General features: G+C 33.6%; 1 long non-coding RNA gene across 1 annotated transcript; it reads right to left on the bottom strand.

The window, feature by feature from the left end:
• Positions 1-147: 147 nt before the first annotated feature.
• On the bottom strand, positions 148-1,104 carry LOC145115969 (uncharacterized). The gene is made up of 2 exons (XR_013711796.1): positions 617-1,104; positions 148-385 (listed from the first exon to the last, which is right to left on the bottom strand). It is a non-coding gene; the product is annotated as an uncharacterized LOC145115969 (long non-coding RNA).
• Between the last annotated feature and the right edge of the window lie 7,446 nt (positions 1,105-8,550).

The raw sequence follows: 8,550 nt of genomic DNA, 5'->3' as shown, positions 1-8,550 counted from the left end.
TAATTTACTCGTTTGGTCCCTAACTTTTTTTTTAACTCGGACCGTCCCTATATTTTGATTTTGTTTCGCGCATAATCCCTACAAGACCTAAAATGACTATGTTACCCTCACCTGTTTCTTTTCTTATTATTTATTTTATATAAATCATTATTTATAATTTCTTCTTGATTTACTAATTTATGTATATATATTACAACAATGTGCCCACACATTCAATCCCAATTCATCACCTCAACCACCACCATCGTCTTCTCCGTCTAGCAAGGCCGCCACCATCTTTTCCGGAAAAACCCAAATGTTCAACTTCAACCCTCCGGCTACATCTCCGTCATCCTGGAATTAAAGAAACGATACTCCGGCTACATCTCCGTCATTCGGTATGTCCCTAAATCCTCATTTGTCGTGGTGGATTCATCAAAGAAGACTAGTTCAGTCATAGAACAATGAATTTGAATTTACAAAATATTTGACAAACAAAAAACTCAAAAGTGTGAAATCCATTGTACAAAAGCACTTCGTAACATCCATACACATACTGGTCGCCCAATTGCAAATTCCAGAACAGCATCTGCTTCAATAAACTTAAAAATGGAAAGTGCTTAAGGGTACCACCTACCTGGAAGAAATAAGGCTAGTTCAATCCTTAAATTGACCCGAGAACCAAATGGATCCTTTAACTGGCTTGGGAACCAAATCGATCAAGAATCAAAGCCAAAAACAATTAGAAGCAATGAGTGTGATGTTGACGGTGTAAGAGGTCGGAGGGTTTCTTGCGACTTTTTATTGGCAGCAATCACAACGTATGCAACTCCGATGAAGATGGTGGGTTCAATCTGGTGGGTTCTACAACTAGGGCGGCGACAACGATGGTGGGTTCTATGGCGGCAACAACGATGGTGTGTTCAAACCAACGGCAACATTGACGAACTCAAGAATTGGGGCTTCGACACAATACGACGAAAATCATGGCGGCGACAACATTGATGGGTTCAAGAATGGAAGGAAGAGAGAGAGCTTTTCATTGGGGTTCAAGGAGTCGACGAGTACAGGGGAGATGGTCCTTAGGGTTCAAAGTTAGTTCTTGATGAAAGAGATATATGGTATATCACGATTGGAAAGGCCCTGGAAAACGGTGGCCATTTGTTTTTTAATTATAAACAATAAACAAATAACAAATAACAAATTAAATTAAAAATAACCAAAGGCAGTATAGTCATTTAAGGTCTGGGAGGGACTAAGCGCGAAACAAAATCAAACTATAGGGATGGTCCGAGTTGAAAAAAAAAAGTTAGGGACCAAATGTGCGAATTAACCCAAACCACAGGGACCATTCGTGTAATTTACTCTTAATTTTAAAAACTGAAACAAATTAAAAATTGACAAAGTGGATAATATTTATTTCAAAAAATACAACAAAATGACAAGTGTCAAAACTTATGAGAGATTGACAAGTGGCAAAATTATTTTCATTTATTAGGAAGGATTGTGACAGAGTGAAACATTAATCAACCATGAGTCCATAACATTAATCAACCATGAATCCGTAAGAGGTATTGTGTCCAAGTGAAACATTAATCTTATTTGAAATAATCTTTTAAAATAAATATTTCACATCATTTTGTAAAACAAAATTTTCAACGAAAATAATTTATGGATAAATGTCTAAAACAATCAATTTTTTAACATTAGAAATGTTTAAAGTGTCAAGAAATACAAAAGTATAACAAAACAATCAACAAACGGTAGTTTAAACTAAACATTCATGCATTCATCTTAAACACAAATTAAATCATCTTCTAAATATCTAACTGCTAAATCTATCATTGTTATTCAACTAAATATTTCAACATGAATCCATGTCAAAATACATAGGTTAGACTTGAAAAACAACCGATTCTTAAGGTCAACTCTCAAGGGTATTACATAAGGTCAAGAATCCAAACCCAAAGTCAAACCCTTATAAAGGTTTTTAAAACATCAATATATTTGTATAGATTCAATATTTAGAGAAATCATTTCAAAGTTAAGCATTGCTAATCAACATCAAACTTATCAATAATAATTAAATCATATCAAAATATTACAATGGAACATGCTTCTAAGTTCCAACAACGAGTCAGTCTCAAAGTCAACACATCTCTCAAGTCTTTGTCCTTTAATTGTAAGGAAATCCCAAGATAAATGTACCGAGGAAAAAATTGTTACAAAACATATAAAGAAAATATCACATATCACATTCCGAACATAGAGGCTACAACAAAATTCATCATAACGGGTACAAATAACCTGTGAAGGGCTTGCAAGACCCAACCTACACGTGAAATTTTTGTCGAAAACTATCAAAAACATTCTCACTAGCATAACTTTCACACATGAAGGGTTTATTGGAAACCTTCACAATCATTTGAAACATTCTCATTTGTCTATCCAAACCAATCTCAAGTGTTTAAACCAAACAAGTCTTAATTCTCATCCTAATACAGATGCATATGATTATGATAAATAACGTAGCAAAGTTACCCACATTTGCAACAAAAATCATTTCAAATTTCTTTTCATGAATGCACACATATACATATAGTGTTTACACAACTATAGGCATAGTGTGTTAATGTAGTGTATTTCTGTGTATATAGTCCATTAGAGTTAGCACACTATGGCCATGCCCTTTAGGTTAGACGTGTATATATATATATATATATATATATATATATATATATATATATATATATATATATATATATATAGTATTGTTATTTAAGGCAATGAGATAAATTTCCATTAAGTAATATGGTATCAGAACGTAATATGGTATCTGTTACCTATTGATCCTCTAATCTCACTCACTATTTCTTCTTCCCCTGCATCACCATTCACCCCTACCAACCTTCCGTCGACGATCTACCCTTCATTTCTCCATGTCTTATCCCACTCCCGCTCCACACAAGGTCTTCGGTGTTGCCAATATCAAGTCCCATATCCCATTGATTTTGGACCCCCAACACTACAAATATGATGCTTCAAGAACTCTTTTTTCAACCCACTATCGTGCATATAGTGCTCTCGATCATATAGACTCCACTTATGATGTCCCCAACATTGCTCCCACCACTGCTGAATGGAAGGAAGTCGATGCAATCGTTTAGATGTGGATTTTCACCACCATTGCTAAGCTCTTGCTAGAATATGTGCTAAAACCAGACATTACAACACACCAAGTGTGTATGGCTTTGGAGACAAGTTTCAGGACAACAAACACTCAAGGTTAATATAAATTGACAATGAGTTGCGGAACATCACAAAAGTGGATCCTAATGCTAATGAATATTTCTTAAAATTTGAAAATCTAGCTACCTTAATCTCCAATATAGATGTCAAATCTATTGTCAAAGATAAGCAATTAGTCATCTAAACAATCAATAGATTATCAACCCGATTTGAGTCCATCGCAATGATAATCCGCCACAATAAACCAATGCCCTCTTTCTTTGATTTTCCATCCATGCTATCTCTTGAAGTGTATGGATGCATATTTTTTTTTAATAACGTTAAACATCTTTTTGTAGAGCACACAAAGTGTTTGATGATTTTCTTCAACAAAAAATATAAGTTTTAAGCTATGAGTACATGGTTTTTGTAATATATTTGATAACTTTAATGAAAGACATAAGTATTAAGATGTGAATGTATGATTTTTTATACAAATCAGATTGCTTCATTGAAAAACATAAGTTTTAAGTTGTGAATGCATAAATTTTTATAAGTTTTATATTTTCTTGTGTTGGTGTTTTCTCAAATAATTTCAATTTAGGTTTTTTAAGCTATGAATCTTCATATTTTCGTGTTTCAGTTATTTTTTAGTTCAGTTAATTTCAATTTTAACTGTGATTAATAAGAAAATATAAGTCTTACGTTGTGAATGTATTAATTTTTGTTAGTTTTATGTTGTGAATGTATGATTTTTTTTATTAAGTTTTAAGTTTTAAATGTAGGTTTTTATACAGATCTGATTGCTTCAATGAAAGACATAAATGTTAAGCTATGAATGCATGATTTTTTATACAAATTTGATTGCTTCAATGAAAAACATAAGTTTTAAGTTGTAAATGCATAATTTATTATAAGTATTAAGTTGTGAATGCTTGATTTTTAATACAGGCTGATCTAGAAGGAAGGAATGTGGTTGTGGTCGCACTGGTGGTTAGTGGTAGTAGTGGTTGGTGACGACGTGTGGTAGTTGGCAGTGGTAATGGTGGTGGTAGTAGTAGAGTTTGAGTTTGACCTTTGTTAAGTTGTGAATTAATGTATAAGTGATTGTATTAAGTTGTGAATTACTTTATAATTTTTTTAAACACAAAATAACTGAATTAATATATTTATTAAACTATTAATATAGTATTTAAACTATGAATATATTTTAGTTGAAACATGCAAATGAGGTTTTTGCCATTTTTCACTAAAATCAACATTTTCATAATTGCGTAAGATCCATCTATATTTTTTTGTTATTGAAAAACTAAAATTAATGGATTGTAATTTTTTTGAAGATTATATTTTTTTAAAGGATATCTACAGGAGAAATAAAAATTGAATTTGTCAAGGAATAGTTTTATTACTTTGATTAATTTTTTTGTATATTTGGCTACAAAAAAGGTTTGTATTCAAATTATTACCAGAGAAATGAGATCTATAATATTTGTTCTATTAAGTTGTTAATACGACCAAAAAAATGACAATGGAGTTGGTGTTAGTCCAACGACGTTTCGGCAGCGGTATGGTGGTGGTCCGACGACGGTCTGGTGACAAGTCGAAGCTGGTTGTAAATGAGGGAAGGGGAGAGTTTCCTTCATGTAATATTAATTGTTTGATTTGTCCAAAATACTCTTAATGATAAAATAAAATAAAAATGGTTCCTAGAGTTCCTAACTTTTTTTCCTATTTGAACCGGTCCCTTTTATTAATAATATTGTACATGATGTTCAAATATTAAAATATGTGAAGTTTTCGTATATATTATTGCATAAAATGATTGAGTAATTGTGATGCATGTAAATTGTATGTAACGCGGCAGAAAGAAGCAAACCAACATTAATACAGAATAAGGCTATCGGGAGTGGGGCGTTATCCTGCTTGTCATTCGCTTCATGGGCATGAACACCACACCCGAGGTTGCGTGATCGGCGTCATGTTGATCGGTCATGGTTGGAATTACGGGCGTCAACGAGGAGGCAACAAATCCTCTCTATCTCTCTTATTCTTCTCTTTCTCCTTCCCTCTCTATCTATCTATCTATCCCTTCCTCTATCTTATGAGGTGGAAGGTGGCCATGTCGGAAAACAACACATCCCACTACTAATATTGATCATCATTAAATATGAAATATTTCAAATTGAAACTGATTCACATTCAAATTCCACACATATTAACATTGATTGATGTGGTTTATCAGTCACTAGAAGATTACATAAATAATGTAGAGGAAAAGCCACGTGTTCTTTCGACTTCAATGCCGAACAGACAGAATGGTGTTCTCATAGTTCTTGCATCCATGATCAATGTGAGGACCTAGTATAGAGCATGGGGTAGCACAACTACTCCTCAAATTTTCTTGTTAAATATAAATTTAGTGTAAATATGTTGGTAATCCGTCGGTAATGGTTTTAACGGCGATTTTTCCCAAGTCACTATCTATAAACCTTGTTAAAGTATATATATAGTTGAATATCCACTAATGTGCAACCCTTAAAAGAATTTTGAAAGCCCTAAAGTTTTTTCTAGGTTTGCCCTACAGCTTATGTTGAAAATCTTCCCCTTTTCCTCTTTGTTTCTTTCTTCTTGAATCAGAAAACTCATCACAATCGTCTCCTCTTCTTTTCTATTGTCTATAACACCTCTATCTCGAGCATCACCGGTTGATATCGAGCTTATCTTGAAACGACGCCTACCCATCTAACATCTAAAAGAGTCAATATGGTGGAAACATACATTAACTAACTGAAGTTTTAATAATTTTTTAGAATTCACCCCACATGTGTAATGTCTTTTCAATTCTTTTTTAATTCCAAATCCTTCAGGCTTTTTACTCATATAAACGTAGGTATATTAATACAACAAACTAAATTAGACATGGTAATTGTATCGTGTCATACGGGTTCATGTCATGTCGAAACAGTACACATGTTGAAAGTGTTTGACCCTAACTCAACCTGTTTAATTAGTGTGTCGTGTCGTGTCAACCAATTTATTTTTGTGTCGAGTTCGTGTTGGGTTTCGTGTTAGGAGTATACCTTGAAATATATCGTGTTATGTGATGTTGAAATAATATATATGCTGAAAGAGTAGGAGTTGGGTATGCGGAAAGGAAAAAGTAATAGTTTGGAGGCGGAATAGATAAAGTCATAACAAGTTCAGATGACATAATGGAATGAGTAGGAGATGGGGAGGCGGAAGATGAGGTCTTGACGATGGTAGAGTGGTCAAAGGGACTAAATAGTTTGGGAGAGAACAAAAAAATTGAAATTAAAATCTTGATCTAAACGACGATGTCATTTCCACATTACAAAACAATTAAATTCAAAAAGTTTCTTTTACTTATGGTTTTGGTTTTGGATCTTTTTAATTTATTTAAAGATTCAATAAACTTGCATATAAATAAACGGGTCATTTTCAAGTCATATTGGAATTGAAATTTTCAACCCTAACCTTACTCGTTTAATATTCCACATATCGACCTATTGTCAAGATAATCAATAGAGATGGATTGGAGATGCTAATGAAAAATACAGAGCGGCGTGGTTTAGAAGAATTATAGATGACAAATTGCTTAAGCAAAACATGATCAAGACCCTTTGAATCGTATTTGTCCTGGAAAAGTCAACATCTTAGTATGGAGAGCAAGGTTACAGAGGTTGCCCACAAAGCTCAACCTGGATAGAATCGGCGTTCATATTCAATCGACACTTTGCCTTCTTTGTAACAGTAGAGATGAATAAGAGATACACATGTTCATGGAGTGCTCGACTACAATTCAGATTCGTTACATACTTCACATGTGGTGGGGCAAAATTCCAATTATTTTCAGCTCTATTAAAACATTGTTTCAAATGGACAACAACAGTACCGTCCCCCAAAAAATAAAATAAAAACACAGTTTATGTCGTGCTCATGGCCACAACTTGGGTGATTTGAAAATACTTCAACAATGTCCTGAGGAAGAGTCATGATTTGCCGAGTAAGGTGAAACTCTTGGTTTCCAATTGGATCAATTAGATGAAAAAAGGATAAATTGTTGAATTGGCAATCTTGGTGCATTGTCCAACTCAATGTTCTAACTTTTTGTAATTCTAGCATCTTGCTAGCTAGACTGGTTTCTATATAAATCATCTTGTTATTAAAAAAAATGTTTGCGACAAAATAAAAGAAAATATGGACTTTAAATAAGTATTGTTTATTTTAATTTCATGATGCTTTTATCTAATGTTATTGTTAAATCTCTTTTTAGTATTAATTTGCAGGTTCTTGAACGCATTCACTTGTATTTTCATGTACTCTTTATTTATGTCTTCACTTCAACGTACTACTCCCGTTTGCCCCTTTTGCGGTAGGAGTGAGCAAATGGAGCAGAAAAACAGAAAAACTGAACCGAATCGGCACCGGTACCGAACCAGAACCGAGTACGTAAAACGGTTCAGTTTTGGTTTTTTGGTTCACAAGTATTTTGTTTCCGTCCGGTTCTTGGTAGGGTTGAGCAAATGGATCAGAAAAATTGAACCGAACCGGTACCAAAACCGAGTACACAGTACAGTCTGGTTTTTAGTTTTCTATTACTAAGTTGTTTCAAAAGCAATAACATTGGAATCCCTAGCTACGATTACTTATAACCGCAAAAATCATAGCAACTATAGGGTCGAGCCCATATACAAGGAAATTCAGGATAGATAAATAGGTCGGCTTAGGGCCTTACCCAAATACTTATCCCATCGTTATATGGTGTTGAGTTTCTTCGCCTCCTTTTGGGTCGGGTTATTCATCTAGGTTATCAAATTGCAAGTCACACATTAACACATATCTTGTATCTTGTAAAGCTATGCTTAATGGGTTTTACAATAATGGAGATATGGCTTTTGTTGTTTTGGTTCTTTGAATCCATGACAATGAAGGATGTTTTTATTCATAGACTACTATTGTAAATGGGTACACCAAGAAAGGATGACACGAAATTGCAATTTAGCTTTTCCAAAGGAGTTTAACCTATTGTACATTCTGTGAAACCTAACGAAGCCACATAAGTTAGTGCTCTTTTTTTTGCTTGTGCTAATTATGATATGGTTGGAGGGTTATTACAAGCGAAGACATAGGTATATCATCAAGAACCAGAATCAAATAAGTATTTGGAAACTTAATTAGTAAAAGAGGAAATACATACATGGAATGCAATGATGGGTACTTTAATTTAGCTTCACATGGAGATTGAAGAGTGTCATCCGAATTAGCCATATTAATCTTTGATAACAAATGCTAGAAGTAAATGGGAGTAAAGAAAAAAGCACA

The sequence above is a fragment of the Lactuca virosa genome, chromosome 5 (assembly GCF_052849685.1).
Source record: "Lactuca virosa cultivar CGN04683 chromosome 5, Lactuca_virosa_CGN04683_v6, whole genome shotgun sequence".
NCBI lineage: Eukaryota > Viridiplantae > Streptophyta > Magnoliopsida > Asterales > Asteraceae > Lactuca > Lactuca virosa.
Note: the sequence above shows the minus strand (reverse complement) of the source record. Positions and strands in the feature narration are given on the sequence as shown.